Here is a 19,782-nt window from a genome sequence, read left to right as displayed (position 1 = left end):
ACTGGATATACAAAGACACAATGGCATAAATGAGTAGCAACTTCTCCTTAAACCCCTTCTCTTCCAGGCTTCCTTTCCTCCTCACATCAACCTTCCAGAGCAGAAGGTCCTGAATATACAATACAGCCCTGTCAACATCTGCTCTGTCCTCCCCTTTCTATTACTAGACAGGTACCATCTCTCCATTTCAGTAAGCCCCAGGCTCCCACCTGTGCTCTGGGGCCAGCAAGTAAATGGCAGTCTTCAGATGCAGCCACACATTTATGACTAAAGGACCAGGTGTGCTGGTGTATGTAGCTGGCTTGAGAGAGACTAGCTGCTCCACTCCCTGACCTCATTGCCAAACAAAACCACTTGCAGGTTCCTGAGTGCTCCCTGTGCCTTCTTGCTTCTACAGCTTCACCAAAATTTCTCCCTCTGCCTCCTGTCCACATTGCTGATTCCAATTAGTCATTCAAAACTTAGCTCAATGGGTGCAACATAGGTTAGGATGAAAACCCAAAATGCTGATAGATAAGATATATGAGTATTTTTTTCCATAAAGGGAATCCCAAGGCAGAAGTTCAGAGCTACATGGTGGGCATAATGATCATAAGGAACTCAGATTCTTTAATGGTTATACTCTACCATCCTTAGTCATTGGAGCCTATTCTCAAGCTTACCAACTGGTCAACATGGGTGCTGGACCCCCAGTTATCACATCCACATTCTAATTAAAAAAGAAAAATGAAGAGAAAGAAGAAAAGATCTGTGTGATCCCCCATTTAAGGAATCTTCATGGTGAACTCATCACAATGTCCATTTACATATCACTAGTTAGAATATAGTCACCTGATCATTAGAGAGACTCAAAACTGAAATCTGTCAGATGAGGATGTTGCCACACTAATTAGAAGTGGGCTTTGTGTTAATAAGGAAGGGAGTGGATATGGGATAGATAACTAGCAGTATTAGTCTTGCCTAATGGGAACCCTCTCCTGTAAACCTTCCTGACTCTTTCTTTTTATCCCTGCAGGTGTTAGGTAAACTCTCTCTGTATTCCTACAGCATCCCTGGCATATCTCAGCATTAATATATATATTATATCATAACATCATCATCTGGTTTCTTTGCTACTCTCCTCCAATGACTGTGAGTTCTATGATGCCAGATTCTATCTTCATCATATATGAATTTCCCAGTCCCTAAGCAATTATCATATTGCAGCATATCTTTGAATGCTCCTGGGTCTGGACTTTCTACTCTTCTTATATTCTTCTTCTTCTTTTTTTGAAACATTGGTATTTTTGCAGAGAAAACACTAAAAATATCTGGAAGGTTATTTCAAAGTACTCTACACTACCACTGTGATTGGTGCCAGTTTGAAAGGAGGAGCACATGATGTTGAAACCGAACCAAAAATAGTATTGAGATGCTGATTTCAATTTCCACCCAAATGGGTCATCTCTTCCATAGCTGTTACTAGGGAACTTTCCATAGTGTGGTGGGTGGCAAGGACACTTTGACAAAGCTATGACAATTTAAAGGTCCAGAACACAGATGTGAGCCACTCTCCTTTTAAATTATACTTCCTTTTCTGACAAATGTGGAGTGTTGAGCTGGCTGATGAGAACAAGATGTCAACATGGCCACATAGCTCAATTGAGGCCACATTTTAATTTCACTCATAAGTCCTGGCTTGTCTTTTTGTGGGAATTAGAAATAGAGACAGAACATTTAAAATAAAATATTGAAGGCCAACACATAGGGAAATCATACTAATGTAGCATAAGATGCCATCTAACATAACAGCATCATGGGTGACTTCTCCATTCTCGTTCTTTATGTCCTTTCTCAATCAAGTCTGTTTTCTCCATTACCATCTCCCCCGTCATTGAGCCCACTTGGCCCTTAACACTTTAATCTGGATGCAGCAACACCTTCCTACCCCTCCATGCTCTTCCCCCACTGGCACCTCTCCCTTCTTAGCTTCTTACCTCTCTCTGACTTAAACTTTCCTCAGTGTAACCATATTTGAGTCTTATATCACTCTTCTTCCTGTCCCCCCAGGGCCTCATCCAGATCTCTGCTCACCATATGGGCTAAGTATTTGTTGGCGGACTAACTCAGGGACTGATGTTCCCATTAGACGCAGGAAGCACATATTTATGGCCCACAAAACTTCTAGGGGTCCAGGAAAATGTTTTAATTTTCGTTTCTCTTAAAATCATAAGAAATAATAGATATAGCCATAATGAGAGCACAATAACATATCCAGTCTAGATTACATTCATCTGTATACCAATGCAGTCATACAATAATTTATAACTTTTATTTTCACTGAAGGAAAGGAGCCCATAAAGGTCAAAGTATCTGGAGCCTCCAAAAGTCATATTCCTGCTCTAGACTCACTTTTTATATCCCAAATAAATAACTTTAAAAGTGTGTACAAAAAAATATTTGGACATGCTTATTTCTAATGTGTATTTTCTTTGAAAACTCTCCATTTCTCAGCTTCATAGGTCCAGTGTGGATCACTAGTCCAGAAAGTGCGAAGGCTCCTTCCTGGATTTGATAAATCAATGTAAATGGAATGTGACATGTTGCTGTGTTATTTTGTTCACACAATCACCTCTTTGATGGCAGTAAAAGGTGGATGGAAGGAGAAACTTCTTGTGATATCTATAAAACATACACCACATTCAGTCTGTTATATTTAAAGACATAAAATTCCCTTTCCAGTTTCTAAAACTCTAATTTCTGTGTGTCAGGGCCAAATGGAATGTGTTTTAGTCAGCTTTTGGGTAAACACCAAAACGTAATCTTTTCCCCCCTTAAAACAGAGACTGGTTCACACACTACATCTGTGTGTGCAATGTCTATTTAAACATTCAAGGATTAGGACTTAAAACTGGCTTGAAAGCACTCATGCCTGTTTTTCTTAAGGCATCTGAGTCTGATGACTTGAGAGTTAAACATTTTAAATCTTCCTAGATAATTTTTCCTTCCAAGTACTTTATATTAATTTGAGTTTAAAATTAAGGAAATGATAAGTCTTTCTCTTTTTTTTTTTTTGGTGGGGGGGGGGGATGAGGAGGAGCATAAGATGTTAAGAACTGATGTTAACTTGCAATTAGGAGTTTCATTTCTTTTCACCTAAACATAATTATCCCTAACCAAAATAAAATCCAGAAGAGGAGCTGGGTTTTTTCTTTGCACTATGAATTATGATCCATGCCATCAATTACTGATTCATTCCTCTAATTAGTTTGTTTCTCTGTCAAAATGTCACTTGTTGGGCTGGGAATTATAGCTCAGTTGGTGGATGGCTTGCCTTGCATGTACAAGGCCCTGGGTATTACCCCCAGCACCACACACACACGCAAAAGTCACTTGTCCCTTTCTATCAGGATAGCCAATTGACAGAATTTGAAGTTAGCGAAATGGTCAGTTTTATGTTTTCTCAAACTCTGTGTGACTAGCTTTTCTGTACTTTTCATGTCCTAGAGTAATAGTTGTGAATTATTTTGAAATGTCACCTGACTAAATCCCTTGCTTTTAGGTAGAGAAGGCCCCACAAATCCTCATTTGTAATGAAGAGATGACCTTCCTTTTGCTGAAGGTCAGAGATCAGATTCCATAACTCTCTTCAATGACAATTTCCCACCCTAATTGCCCATCTTAAGTTCCCACCTAGTCATTGAGAAGTTGTCCCTTGAACTCAGCTAGGAACCTTTTCTGCCCTCCTGTCTGCTGACTTTCTTTTACATTGTCCTTGATAGTCTGAATAATAACTTTCTACATCTTCCCCAAACACATACTTCTAAGGCTGGAGGCCCAAGAGAAGTTAGGCTATTGCTTGCTATTCTCCTGGAAATTGCTTCCTACCAGGACTCACTTTATCTTTTTTAAAAAATGCTGCAATGATGCATCCATACAATGGAGATGGAAAGGAATGAAGTGGTGATGCACATCACAACACAGATGAGTCTCAAAAGCCTTCTGCTACATGAAAGAAGCCAGACACAAAAGGCCACATGTTCTGTGAGTCTATTTATATGAAATATCCAGAAGAGGCAAATCCATAGAGACAAAAGCAGATTAGTGGTTGCCAGGGAAGGAGGGGATGAGGGAATGGGAAGTGACTGCCTCATGACTATGGGTTTCCTGTGTGGGATGATGCAAATGCTCTGGAATTAGATAGTGGTGGCGATGGTTGCATAATTTTGTGAATGTACTAAATGCCATTGAACTGCACATTTTAAATGGCAAACTTCATGTCTTGGGTATTTTACCACTTGCACATCTACGCAAAAGCTTAAATGGTTCTCTGAAGCCTCTCCATTTTTGCATGTAATTTCTTTTAAGGGTGGTAACTAAGAAGACAGACTTGGAAAGGCCTGATTAGGGAACTGGCCAGAGATAGAAGTCAAAGGGTAGAAGTATGAATAAGAATGAATTTCAGTCATTCAATATTTGTTTAGCACCTACTACGTAATAAGTTTAGTGCTAGTGGTTGGAGACAGATGTGTCCTCAATCCACAAGGAGTTTGAGGAAGAGCTAGTTTTTTTTTTTATGACTTTATGAGAGTGGAGAGTCCATTTATTCTTTGATCTTAATTTCAAAAAAAAATGGGAAAGGATGATAATACACCATATTAACCATTTCTGACGCACAAAGTTATCTATCACAAGGATTAAATGACACCACGTGACCATGGTTTGTATTTATAAAATGCTATACAAGATATTAGGCAGTCATATTATTCTAGTTTAATGTTGATTTTTTAATAACTGCACTGTTTTCAGCCAGTTATGAAACTGACGTGATTGTCTATTTATAATATTAATTGGTAGGTAAGATGGACAGGCTTTTTATTATAGATGTGAAATGTGACCATTGTAAAAAACTTAAATCTCAAAAAGTATATTTTATCAACCATTATCCTGCCCCTTTCCCCAGTTATATCCACTGCTTAACATTTTAGTATATGTCCTTATATGTAGATAATTATTGATTGAGAGCAAGGAACTGCCAGAGACAGGCTCTATCATTTTTTAAGTCATCTACCCTTGGGCAAGGCACTGCACATTTCTAAGTCTCAATTTCTTACCTGTAAAATGAAAGAAATAACAATAGCTACTTCCTAATTGTATTAAATTAGGTACTCAATGTATATCACTTGGCAAAGGACTTACTTATTAACAGTATGCTTACATGCTAATTCTGTACATAAATACTTATGTATAGTAACACTGATATACAAGATATATATAGTGCATATATATAATATGCATTATACAAGTAGTACACACTTATTACACATATTCATACTGATTATATACATATATGCATCATAAGTATTCCATATATACAGTTATAAATTTTCTGCTTGTTTTTTATTAGTGAGGCAGAAATAAACACATCTGTCTCAATCAGAGCCTTAGTTCATTAAGTAACTGCTTAAATGAGTCTCCCATGTGCATTATAGTGGAACTTATTTGAAGTAAAAATATTCAACCACTTCAAAGAGTACATTTTTAAATCCATGCACTGAAGTTTTTGAATTTTGTGTCGTTTATCATTCTTTGAATTGTAGAAGAGTAAAATGGTTAATATTTTGATAGATTGCTCTCAGCTCCTTTTAGAGTGAACTATTTTGGTTTAGCAACTCTTTGATACACATCGAAGATTACTTCTTGAGGGCAGAATGTTAAAGGATAGTGAAATAAACCATTTAAATAAACCTTGTAAGAAATTAATCAGAATCAGAAGGACTGGCAGAAAGGAGGAGTTCAGAGAGGGAATCATAGCAGGGTAGGTAGAAGGAAGTAGGGGACAGGCATTGAGTGGAGTTCTGGGTTTTGATGAAAGCTTGTGAATGGTTAATTTCTAGAGCAGGTTAACCACATGACATTTAAGAACACAAATTCCTGTTATTGTAAGTTTAGGTATGCGTTGTTGACCCTTGTCATTGTTTCAAACTTCAATAAAGTAATTTGTGTTCATGAATACCTTGGCTGAATGCATTTAGGGCACATGAAGGAAAGGGACTAATTTTACACCTGAGCTGGTTTGTAGAAAAGAAGATAGTATATCCAAAGAAAATGAGATATAAGATTAAGATTTTTAAGATGAACAGAAACAGAGACTGTGAGTTCCTATGGTGAATTGAGCAGTGTTCCCCAGATATATGTTTGTCAAGTGCCTCAGAATGTGACATTATTTGGAAAAAGGATATTTGTAGATACAATTAATGATCTCAAGATGCAATAATCCTGGATTTAGGGTAGTCACTAAATTCAATGATTGGTATCCTTATAAGAAGAAGAGAAGACACAGAGAATTGAAGACCATGTAAAGATGAAGATAGAAATCAGTTATGTCATTACAAACCAAGAGTGCCTAACTCTACCAGAAACTAGAAAGGCAAGGAAGAATTCTTCCCTGGAGCCCTCAGAAGTATGGTCCTGCTGACATCTTGATTTCAGACTTCTGGCTTGTAGAACTGAGACAATATATTTCTGTTCTTTTAAGATGCTCAGTAGGGTAGAGCTATCTAACATGGATCCTCAAAACTTGCCAGAATCTTGGTGTGCATCAGACTTCCCCATAAGACATGGACATCCTGACATGGAATCTAAACTTCTCTAAATTTTAAAGTATGGGGCCACCTCAGCTATCATCCAGGCCACTTCATATAAAGGCAGAAGGAAAATCATTTTTTAAGTGTAAATCTTACTGTGATCCTTCCAACCATCTTGACATTCCTTGATCAAATAGGATTTTCTGATTTCCCATCACCTGTACAAAACATGCAGCCTCCCTGTGTACCCTTGGCTTTTGGTAGTCCTATCACATATTTATTTCATTTTAAACTCCAATTGGTGAAGTTTGCTCCTCTTTGCCTTTGAGCATACTGCTCTCTGCATTCCCTTACCCAGTGTTGGTCAGTTCTACCTGGAAAACATCTACTCACAATGTCACTTCCTTTGGGAGACTCACCTGCTCCAGTCAGACTTCCTCCATGCACCCAAAGCTAATACTCTGCATGTGAGTGTGTGCCTTCATTGTGCTAGATTTAAAATACCAATTTATTTATTTGTTCTTGTTAAGTGTGTTCTGTCTTCTTGGTAAACTATATACATTCTTGAGGCAAGAAAATGTGGCTATCATCCTTGGGTCCTGATGTTAGCACAATGCCACCATGCTAGGTGGCATTAATGCAGTGGCAAGTGAACTGGGATTGAGGTAATAAAACTCAACTTGAATCCAGGAATCTCCATGTTGGTCTGCATAACTGTGGCACATGTTGGTATTGAAGTCAGTCCTCCATTTTCTCTGCTAACAAAATCTCAATTTTGTTCAAATATGTAGCAGAGAGTCTTCCAGCTCAGGAAAGGCAGAGGCTACAAGCAACCCAGGGGCGGAAATTATAACCCAGCTCTGAATAGTGAGATATAAGAGGAAGCCTGCATGGGTTCCAGAAGAGATGCCTCCTCGCTGATAAGAGGACATGTGAGGTCTTTGGCCTGTACCTCCTCTAAAAGCTCTGAGGCCTTCTTCTGCCCCTACAGACGACCAAGACCCTAAGGCTTTCTTTCACCCCTAAAGGGAAGGTCAAGACAATTACACAGCTAGGTACCTTGAGCCCTGACTTGGAACCTGACCTGATAGTGGAGCCACTAAGCCAACATCAGCAATGTCCCCACCATGACATTTTTCTATAAGAGAAAAAAAAACCATATTTTTAGAAGTTTCTGTTAGCTTACTATGAAATATTTGACATCAAATTCACTTTTATCTAATATAGTGACCTTGGATAACTAACTTCAGTTTCTGGTTCTATAAAAATGTGGCTAATAATCCCTCCCCACCACACTTTCTGGTCAACAGGTTTTTGTTTGTTTGTTTGTTTGTTTCCCATCTCCTAGATTATATAACCTTTTCTGGTTTATCATGACCCATGGTCCTAATAAATTTAAAATTAACAAGAACTCATAAACCCCAAAGTAATATATAAAATGAACAATAAGAGATTGCAGAGTATCTCCTGGGTGTTTAAGAGCTTTCCTTGTATGACTTTATTTAATCCTCACAAAAAGCTCTAACTTCTTATATTGAAGAAATCTTTGCTTTATCAAACACGAAAAGATTTATCTTGTGTTTTCTGTTAAAAGTTTTAGAATTTTAGGTTTCATATCTGTAATTGGTTTTTAGGTAAGTTTTGTATATGGTGCTAGTGTTATGTCAGTGTTAGTATTTTTGCACATGAATACTCAGTTGTTCAAGTACCTTGTATAAAAGACCATCCTTTCTCTACCTTTGTTGAAAAAGGCAGAAAAGGGTAGAAAAACAAAACTCTTTCTTTATTTACACACAATAATCCTTTTATGTCTGGGTCTATTTCTGGGGTCTTCACTCTATTCTATTGGTCTAGTTGTCCATCTTTATCACCTGTCTTGTCACTTGCAAAATTCCATATCACCACACTCAGGTGTCCGTGATAGCAGTTGAAATGGCAGATACTCACTTTCCCACCTCTACACACCTGGGATGTGAACAAGGGACCACAGTCAACTATATGTGCCCACTGGACCTTTCACTTTGTTGGAGAATTGTTTTGTTAGGGAACAGTAAGTATGTTTACTATCCAAAGAACAGAGGCCATGATGGCCTCAGTAACACCCAGAGTCTGGTGCCTGCTGCTACACTCAGTGAATTTTGGTGGCTGCAATGATGTCCTCTCCCTGGATCAAGTCCATGATCCAGGGAGAGGACATCAAAACTATGGCATAAGTTTGGCCATAGTTATAGCTACTTATCCTTCCATTTTTCCTCACTAACACAATGGGCTATTATTGTTTCCTGTCTTTTTGTAATCTTCTCTACCTTTTCTTCCAAATCACATCTGGTTATAGAAATTCTTTTATAATAAGGATTCTTTAGTTCTAAGAACCAGAAATCTATTCTGGTTTATTAAATAGGAAAAAAAGAATATTGGAAAGGTACGTATACCGAAGAGAATTTAGAGGACAACAGAAAAGCAGGCTGGGAAGAAGACAGTAATCATGGTACTGCTGAAAAATAAGATATATTGCAATAACTAATTTGTAGCTCTAATTATAGCCTAACTCGTTAGGATCCCAGAACTGGGATAGGTCCATGTCAACTATTTTGCTTTCCTGTCAGTTAACACAACATTAGCCCAGCCTGACTCATGAGTCTGCCTTTTAGCTAAAGGAGGGCAGCGTGCCTTAACTGATGTTCCCACAAAGTGGGGAGAAGAAATACAGTAAAAGAACATCAGGGTGCTGCTGTAAAAAATGGGGGGAATGAGTAGACTTTGGATAGAAAAACAAACTAACAACAACAAGAAAACATTTTCAATCATAAGGATGTAATGAACAATTAAATGTAGAGACAAAACATTTTAAAAATATTACATACTATTCCTGGTAATTTTATTTATTTCTAATGATAAAATTATCATTCGATTTTTCATTCTGGCTAATAAAAAATGGTTGTAGAATGAACTTTTTTAATAAGGTGAATGGCTTGTAAAGGATGAACCATAACTCTCTCCACCCATGACCCAGAAGGGACAAAAGTCAATGTCACAGGTGCCTGAGGGCAATTCAAGACACTGAGCATCCTTGAGTGATTTGCAAGAGTATGGAACACTCTGAAGGGTCAGTCAGAGAGGAAAGCTGAAATGCAGCCAGCAGGAAAGTCCCACGAATTTATTTTGCTGTTTGTAATCTCAGGTAGGTTAGCAGAAATTAAATTTTGCAGTAACTTACCTGAGGCTATAAAGGGATCATTAGGTTTTCAAGGATTCAGTAAATTTTCTGAAAGCACTTTGTTCCATTTGGAAAGAAAAAAATAGCACGGGAATATTTTGATCACAGTCTTGAAGCATGAAACCAGATTTAATACCCAAAGGTCACTGCACTGTTTTATTGTAGGGAACGTTTCACTTCGTGTTAAGAAGAAGTTACAGGGTAAAATGAACTGCAATTGAGGTGGCTCTGTATTGTTGGGGTCTGCTATTTAGGCTGTCTGTCCTCCATTATATTGTTTGTACCATACTAAAGAGTTCTGGAATGAAACCGCATGACAGCTGTCTCCCTTGAGACTTCTCTGGAAATAAGATATACATCTCATGTGCCTCTCCCAGCAAAAAAAAGTATTTGAAATAAATAAATACCCCATCTGTTGCCGTCCATCGGAGTTTTCTAATCTCTGCTGATTTCTCGGTGCTGGTCTCTCGCATATGTGGCTCTTGTCAGGCTGTGGAAGGTGTGTTGGAGCGCCCTGGCAGACCTTCTCTGTGACACTCAACTTTCTAAGTCTTTTCTTGTTGGATATTAGGGAAATGCATCTCTTGTGTACTTCTTTGAGCAAAGTTGTGGAAGCTGTTGTTTAAGAGATATTTCAGTCTGGGATTTGAAGAGAAAGCTTTTGGGAGAAAGTGACATTTAAAGTTGATCCTAAGGGACGAATAGGGCTCATTGGGCAAGTGAGGGAAGTGGGGAGGGGGAAGGGGAGAATTTTGCAAATGGGAGTTCTGCTTGTTCTGGGGACCAGGAGAGAGATAAGTCTTCTTCAATCTCCAAAAGCCCAAGCAAGATGTGATGCATGGGTATACACGTATGTGTGAGTGTGTGTGAATGCATATGTGTGTGAATGTGTATGTGAATGTGATTATGTGTATTGCATGAGCATGTCATATGAGCATAAATGTGTGTGCATATGTGTATGTGTGTGTGTGTGTGTGTGTGTGTGTGTGTGTGAATACATGTTTTGGAGAATATCTAGGGACCTAGATGCTGTCAAAAGATGAGGCTACTGAGATAACAAAGCCCTTACCTAGTTCCAATGTAAAGATGTGTGTGGTTTTAGTTCTTTGACTAAGAGCCCTTCCCACCCACTGCTAACATTATCAGTGGACAACTGAGACATTGGAATGGCTTCAAGTATGGAAAGATTCTTCCGATACCTCTTGTTTGCCCTCTTTTTAAAATTAGAATTCAAAATCAAGTAGACTTGTTTAAAATCAGACCAGTTCATTCATTCATTTTGAAGCCAAAACCTCAAGCCTCCTAGCTCCACAGATCAGTTGTTGTGTGCCATTTCTCTTTGTGAGGATGTGTTCCAGCCCTCTATGGGTCTCACACACCTGAATTCTGTCCCTTTAACTGACTACAGTATGGAACTGGAATAAATTAACTCCTACTTGCTCTGATTTATTGAATATTTTTATATTTTATGCATAGTGTGCCCACTTTTAATTTAAAAAGAAATGTATGGAACAATTATATCTATGCATCTTTAAGCAACAACAAAACTCCAATAACTTAAGTTGTCCTTGATTTATACAAAGCACTTGATTAAATTTGTGACAAGTCCGTGATCCTTAGGGGCACACAGTGTTCCCGCTTGCTACTGACAGCCTTGCACACAGGGAGAGGCAGCCTTCCTTTCCTATGCCTTCTCTGGGTACAAAAACAACATTTTGTGGACCAAAAAGGCAAGACTTCAAGGATAAATGTTGCAACCACAGGCTGGCTCCATCTCATGTCTCTCTCTTTGTTTTCCCTTTTTGTTCTTCACATATTTCTAATTTATGCTACCTTGCTATTTTTTGTTTGTTTGTTTCCCTCTAATGCCCCTAACATCCTTTTTGAGACAAGGTAGTGTATAAATTCACAAAAATATATAGTATGAAAAATCATAAAATAAACCATGCACTATATATTTAAGAACAACAGGCTGTTTTTCAGCATTGTGAGGGCCTTAACTCTTTTTATAATTAAGGTACTTGAGGCTGAGAAATGCACATTGTTAGGTCTCCAGGATTTCAATCCTATATCTCCACCATGCTCTTCTAAGTAGATGATTTGCTCTTATAATTTGGAAAAATGTGTATGAACATCCCAAACTAGATTCCGTGGTTGGAAAAGGCTTCCCTCCATTCCACTCTGAGGGAAACCACCAATATCTCAGTCAAGTGCAACCCCAGACAAAGGGGCCAACATAACACTAGGGGCTATAGAGAGAGGAAACTCTGATCCACCAGGACAGTTGGAAGCCCCCAGGCAGGCAATCTACACTCCAATCTGGGCTGCTTCTCTGTGTACAGACAGGTGACAGGATGAAAAAGATTGTCCTTACCCCTCCTGTTAGGCAGGATCGGAGGGAGAAGAAAGGAGTTTGGCTCTGAGTCCAGGAGATTAAGCAGCCTCTTACAGGGCTTCAGGGTGGCCAGGGAGCAGTCATTAGGAGATGGATTATGAGATAAGGCAGTGTAGGGGATGAGGCTATAATGTAATCATATAAAATAGTGCTTCTGTGACACAGGCAGGTTTGAAAAATTATGGGGCAATTAGGGCAAGGGTTTTACTCCTTCTTATGGATTTAAACTAGTGTTTCTAAGCGTAAACCATTTTTTGTTTTTAAAGGGAAAAATGTTTTCTTGGAGAGGAAAAATGTGTTTGTAGATGTCAGTTTGAAGACTACTGATTAACACTGTGCTCTCTCTGAGAATCAATGTTTGTTTTAGGGAGAGAGTTTTGTGTGTGTGTGTGTGTGTGTGTGTGTGTGTGTGTATGTGTGTGTGTGTGTGCATGGTACGTATATATTATATGTAAGGTAGATGTGGTGTGGTGTGCTATTGTATGTGTGCAGTACATGTGTATATGTGGAGTATATATGGTACATATGTATCACATTGTGTGTGCAGTGTATGTAGTGTGTGTAGGCATGTGATGTGTATGTATCTGTGTTTATGTGGTGTATATTTGGGTTGCATGAGGCTCCCTCGAACACAATAGTTACTTCACCAACAGGAACCAGCACAGTAGCGATGTCTCTCATTCACAGCCCTCCAAAGAGGCACCCGATATGCAGATGTCTGTTGGCTGCAGCCCTCTTCCATCTGGCAGTGAGGTGAGGCTGGCATTGTGAGAGGTCTGTGCCCTGTGGAAATGGTAGGTAAGGGGGTGACTCAAAGGCAAAGAGCAACATCTTTGTTTCTTTCCCAAACATCCTTCAAAGACATAAGAAAGCTGACCTTTGAGCTCAGAAACACATCTCCGTTTAGGGAATAAAGCAAGTGAGGCAGAGATAGGTGACTGGGTGACTGTGGGAGCAGATGTACACCTTGATCAACAGATGGAGGAAGACATTGTGAAGCAGACCTAGGTGCTTGCATCTGCTCTTCATGATCTGTTTCTGTGTTGCCTCCTCTCCAAAATGTGCCCTAGATAGTCAAGAGAAATGAATATTTCAAGGCTGATGTTTTATAGGAGATATAAAAGAAAATTAAACATCTCACTTTACCATTTCATAGTACAGCTTAAACACAAAGACCTGCTGAAAACACTGGTTCCTAAATGAAATTTAAAACAGTGCATTTAAAACGCACAAATCCCTTGGGCATCCTGTTAAAGTAGAGGTCCTTTGGGCTGAGGCCTGGGGTGCTGCATTCCTTGTTAGTTCCCAGGTGATGCTGAAGCTGCTGGTCCATGGACTTCATAGTTGGTTCAGGAAAATTTTAGTATGATTTCCAGTCTCTGTTTTTAAAAAACTCTGCCCTTCCAATACATCATCTAGAAGATTTAGAGTATAGACTTTCTTCAGAAATCTTTATCTTTCTGTCATTTTACAATGTTGTTCATTTTGTATTTGCAATTATTAATAACAACATAATATACAACAGTATCAAGTGCTTTGAGTGTGCTGGGGACTGTTCCAAATATTTTATTTGTACTGACTCATGTAATCCTCACAATAACCCTATGAGGAAGCCACTATTATTATTATTTCCATTTAACAGATAAGGTAATTGAGGGAAACTGGAAAGGAAAGTATATCTTTATTTGTTGTATTAGTCTTTACTAAGTGAGCCTTATTTTAATCTGCATTTATTATTCAGACATCACAGATAAGTCTATTAATAATCATTTTGAAAATAAAATCCAAGACTTTTGTCTTTCTGAGGCAGTCTATTAAGCTATAATTATCTCTGTTTTGAAGGTTAAATACCAACAACTTTGCCTGATTCATCTAGATAATTTAGAGAATTAGGCAGCCTTATTTTTCAGCCCACACATATATTGAATAAGCCGTGAAGTTTCTAAGTGATCATCTGGTGTCATTCTTTCTTGCTGGGGGAGAAAAACAGAATTGGGAGACATTTTCCTGTATTAAGCCTACATATCTAGTGTCATAGATGTTGAGTGAAACCTTCTCTGCCATTCTGGCAACAAAAACACAAACAAGGATTGACAAAAGCACACACTCGCCGGCTCTACTAAGAGAAGGCAGCATCTCAGAAACAGCTGGACCTGAAAGTTTGCCCAAAAGACAGATCTACTTAGGACAGGGGTGGAGCATTTCTGATGAATCTTTTCTCTGGGGGAGCACAGATGCAATGATGAAAGCGAAGGTAGGTCATGTAGCCAGGCTGTGTTCTGCAAGAAGCTAAGGTTCTATCTTTTATCTTGTCTATTTTTCATTTTGGAAGGTCTGAAACAAAGAGAATCTGGTTAGTTAAAAATATCATATTCCTTTGTATTCTTATCATGAAGCCTCATTACTGAGAGTGATTGTGGCCTCTTTCTCACAATACTTAAAAGTCAAACTAATACCTGTACTAATAGAATTTGTTGGATTATATCCATAGATTCAACTCCTACTGCCTTTGGACTCAAATAAACCAGAATAGCAAACCTATTTAATTAACATAGTACTATTTGGAATACTTTATGCACTAAATTTCCCTCCATGTTTGTGCAAGATAGGTGAGAATACTTCACCTATTAATATGCTAAATTTGATGGAAAATGTAAGGTGTCTATAAAGTCACTTAGCTTTTCAGTGATGAAGCCAGCAAAATGGGAAAAACAATGCTTTTAATTACCCAGAAATAGATTCTAGGCTTAGCAACTGAATGCAGAAAAGCTCTCCAACGATCATGAAGTAATTACAAACATTATCATACATCCAAAGGAAAGACAACAATTCATAATTCTCAGATCTTCTCTTAAATCAGTGTCTACAAGTTTCTAAAAGTTCCTAATAGGTTTTCTATAGAATAAGTGCAGTTTTTTTTGTTGTTGTTGTTGATTTTGATTTTGGTTCCCTGAAGGAAAAGTCATCATCTCCTTGTGGTTATCAGACTATATAAAGTCACTCGGTAGCATCAGATTTGCAATAAAATGAATTCATTATACTATATGAGTTCAGTATAATAATGTAAATCTACGTTTTATGATTTTTTAAATTACTAAGTTGTGACTTTTAATGACTAAGTCATGATCATCTTGTTTTTTTTTTAAGTCATGACACTCTTTTCTTCTGTTCGTTTTATGTGGGGTAAAGGTAAATCTAACCAGAAAGTGTTTGTCACAACCTGAGTACTTGTCATCAGGGTCCTCTAGATTGAACTTCCTAAGTTACCTAAAAGATCAACTTCCTTTCTTTCTTTTTATTTCGGGGGGGGGGGGTCAGTGTATTTTTTTAAGAAAATTTTTTATTCTAATTTATTACATATGATAGCAGAATGCATTACAATTCATATTACACATATAGAGCACACTTTCTCATATCTCTGGTTGTATACAAAGTATATTCATACCATTCATGTCTTCATACATGTACTTTGGATAATGATGTCCATCTCATGCCACCATTAATTCTGTCCCCATGCTCCCCCCTTCTCCTCCGTCCCCTTTGCCCTATCTAGAGTTCATCTAATCCTCCCATGTTCCCTCTCCCTACCCCACTATGAATCAGCCTCCTTATATCAGAGAAAACATTTAGCATTTGGTTTTGGGGGACTGGCTTTCTTCACTTAGTATTATCTTTTCCAACTCCATCTAATTACCTGCAAATTCCATGATTTTATTCTTTTATTGCTGAGTAATATTCCATTGTGTGCATATACACCACATTTTTTTTATCCATTCATCTACTGAAGGGCATCTAGGTTGGCTCCACAGTTTAGCTATTGTGAATTGTGCTGCTATAAACATTGATATGGCTGTGTCTCTGTAGTATGCTGTTTTTAAGTCCTTGAGTATAGAGTGAGAAGTGGAATAGCTGGTTCAAATGGTGGTTCTATTTCCAGTTTTCCAAGGAATCTCCATACTGCTTTCCAGACTGGCTGCACCAATTTGCAGTCCCATCAGCAATGTATGAGTGTGCATTTTCCCCCAATCCTCACCAATACATATTATTTGTATTCTTAATAGCTGCCATTCTGACTGGAGTGAGATGAAATCTTAGAGTAGTCTAGCATTTCTCTAATTGCTAGAGATGTTGAACATTTTTTCATATATTTGTTAATTGATTGTATATCATCTTCTGACAAGTGTCTCTTCAGGTCCTTGGCCCATTTATTTATTGGGTTGTTTGGTTTTTTGGTGTTTAACTTTTTGAGTTCTTTATATACCCTAGATGTGTGAGGGGTAAAAATTTTCTACCAAGATGTAGGCTCTCTATTTACCTCATGATTGTTTCTTTTGCTGAGAAAAAACTTTTTAGTTTGAATTCATCCCATTTATTGATTCTTTTTTTAATATTTATTTTTTAGGTGTAGATGGACACAACACAACACCTTTATTTTTATGTGGTACTGAGGATTGAACCCTGGCCCTGCCCATGCTTGGTGAGCGCTCTATTGCTGAGCCACAATCCCAGCCCCCCATTTATTGATTCTTAATTTTAATTCTATGCCATAGGAGTCTTATTAAGGAAGCTGGGGCCTAATCTGACATGATGGAGATTAGGGCCTACTTTTTCTTCTATTAGATGCAGGGTTTCTGGTTTAATTCCTATGTCCTTGATCCACTTTGAGTTGAGTTTTGTGCATGGTAGGAGATAGGGGTTTAATTTTATTTTGTTGCATATGGATTTCCAGTTTTTCCAGCACTATTTGTTGAAAAGGCTATCTTTTCTCCAATGTATGTTTTTGGTGCCTTTGTCTAATGTAAGATAATTGTAATTTTGTGGGTTAGTAAAAGAATAGCTTTCAAGTGCCTTTACTTAGCTACAATACCAACATTGATATTGATTATGTTATGTCAATCAGAAAGTCTGGTAGGCAATTATATGTGTTTGATGATCTTTTGAAGGAACAGGAGGAAGTAATCAATGTTACTTAAGTGAAATTTAGTAAAAGTTTTTTAGGCAAAAAAATTTCTTTAAACATATATTCAGGAAGGGCAATAATATTTTGAGGTCTATGTAGGTAGAAAAAATAGACAAATACCACTAACTGAAGAATTACTCAAATAGAACTAATACAAATTATTTTTAGAAATAAATGTTTTAAAAAGAAAGAAATAAAGATGAGAAAATGTCAAAGAAAGAAAATCTGAGGAGATAAAAATGGGAACAAGTAAAAGGAGGAGAGGAAGATTAAAAGGAGGGAAAATTATACTAAAACATGGAAAGGCATGTCACCTTGCCGTCAAAATGGCCTTGGTAGACAAGTTCTTATTTCCATCTTTTTCTGAAGCCTCTTTGCAGTTGTGGAGAACTGTGTTAGCCAGCAAAGACTCAAATGCTACTCAATTCTTGATCATTTGACTTTGAATTCAGTGAAAAGGTTTACTATGAAACACTGAGGGTCTGAAGAGAATGGAACAGACATGACAGTGATCCTTAACTGAAGAAAAAGAAGGATTCTGGGTACCTCCCTTTGAATTAATAGCATAGCAATGTGACAACCCAAAGCTCATTCACTCTACTTAGAAGAACCATGAAGATGATTTCATGTATGGATTACTGGTCTTTATCATGTAGTTTGGTATTTCCACAGTGATGGGCCTATTTGCCTAGATAGTGAAATCTCATTTTAACACTGTAATAGTTTGTAAAACATTTATGTTAGCTTGTCCTGTTTACACATGATTATAATAAAGAGAATCAGCAACCATCTTTAGCCCACTATAGTTATTGCCTCAAGTCTAGCCAAATAAGTGTCATTCATTCATCCATTCATTCAGCAAATATGTATTAAATGCTTGCAGAGTGCCAGCTGCTATTCTAGGAGGGAGGGAATCAGTTGTCAACAAGGACGACAAGGTCCCTGATTATGAAGTATTTACTACATAGAAAACCAAGGAGAAGATTGCCTTTTTAGCCTGATACAGAACTAATGGAATTACTCTCCTAGTTACTTACAAAGTCTTCACTTTTCAGAGTTTTAAAAACTCTAACAGGAACACTGGAGGGTAAAGAGAAATGATCCTGGAATAAGGCTCAAAGAAACAAAACAAAACAAAACACATGATTCTACAGGCCAACTGTAGCTAGGAGCATAATTCCTTCCATGCAAGACTCTATGGCTTTCAACATTGGCAGTGCCCTGGCTAATCGAAATTTCAAAGGACACAGAAGACCATTTAATAGGATTATACTTAAACCTGTTATAGATTAAATTCTCTGGCTGTTTGACACCCTAGTAACCAGGCCAAAAGAGAGATGAGAAAAATTCTTCCCTGATAGGAACAAGAGGACAGAATATCCTATAACATCTTATCTCATCCATTGGTTAAAAAAAAAAAAAAAAAAGGAAGAAAGAGGGGGCGGGAGGGAGGGGAACAAATGCCAAATAACCCACCTCCAGAGCTGCATGTCCGCTAAGGTCAAATGTACCAGGAAAGCCAGTGAGCACTGTCCCTCCCATGCCCTCTGACGCAAAACCACACTGACCATTGTTTCAAAAGGTCCAGGGCCAAGACCTAACATTTCTCCCCAAACAGCAGGAACAACAAATATCTACCTGCAGGTGACACAAATGGTTAAGCATTGACAGAATTTGAAACAGAAAGTACTAAAAATCCTGCCTTTGGTTTGCAGCCACTAATCTTAACTATACTTTCAGTCTGAGGATGGCTGCTGAAGAGAAAAAAATACAAACTTTATTTACACCTTAAAATGGGTAGTATAAGATGGAGATGTAGAGTGGATGAAATGAGAGCAAGTAAGCAATATTCCTCTAAAATATGATGGATAATACCTTTACAGAGATATGTATTCACCTCAAGCTAAGTAACATTCAGATGAAGCTGTCATTCTAATGTTAGTGCAAGTGACAAAGATGTTCATAAATAGAAAACTACATAAACAAGGGTCAAAGCAAACAGCGTTTCCTAATACCTATGGGAAGTCTTATAACTTATTTCTGTATTGACTTTTTACCAACTGGGAAGATATTCTGTAGCTAATAAAACAGTTTTCCAAATGGTGTTCTAATAAAATCACATCCATTTTCAGGATTTAAAAAAAAAAAAACTGCTAGAATGTTGGAGAGAAGAAGAAATCATAAGAGTTAATTCACTCTTAGCTAAAATTGCTGATTCATTCCAGATGGTTCATATTTGTACAGTCCAGTAGCTGATTCTCACTTGCAGCAATTTTGAATTTTACTTTATACTTATTATTACAAGACTCTTTTAAGTTGACTTATTACAGCTAAGTTGATTTGGTGAGCTTATGCTGAAGTAGGTCATAAAATACAGTAGAATTAGCAATGAAATGTAAGATGGCAACTTGTGTTTAGGAACTCTGTATGAGAGGGATGAACTTTATCATGTCACTTCTACAGGAACATGACTTGGCTGAGCCTGTCACATCTGAAGGTGTTTGGTCACTGTTTTACTGGTTGGTGTATATATAGCTACACAAACCCACCTCACATTGTACAACAAATATTCACAACATTTGACAGCATTTTTATAATAGACATTCATATTTTTTTTAAAGAGGGGGGGACACAGAGAGAGAGA

General features: G+C 37.7%; 1 long non-coding RNA gene across 1 annotated transcript in view; it reads right to left on the bottom strand.

Annotated features, from left to right (window-relative positions):
• The window catches only part of LOC120892789 (uncharacterized), a 227,707-nt gene that overhangs the window by 149,416 nt on the left and 58,509 nt on the right, over positions 1–19,782 (bottom strand). Inside the window, exons 3-5 of the long non-coding RNA XR_005737561.2 lie at positions 13,056–13,244; positions 12,821–12,961; positions 10,191–10,398 (exon numbers count right to left, since the gene is read on the bottom strand). This is a non-coding gene — a long non-coding RNA (uncharacterized LOC120892789). The remainder of the gene's footprint in view (positions 1–10,190; positions 10,399–12,820; positions 12,962–13,055; positions 13,245–19,782) is intronic.

Source organism: Ictidomys tridecemlineatus, chromosome 7 (assembly GCF_052094955.1).
Source record: "Ictidomys tridecemlineatus isolate mIctTri1 chromosome 7, mIctTri1.hap1, whole genome shotgun sequence".
In the NCBI taxonomy this organism is placed as follows: domain Eukaryota; kingdom Metazoa; phylum Chordata; class Mammalia; order Rodentia; family Sciuridae; genus Ictidomys; species Ictidomys tridecemlineatus.
The sequence above is the reverse complement of the archived record's forward strand: the minus strand, read 5'-3'. Positions and strand labels throughout refer to the sequence as shown.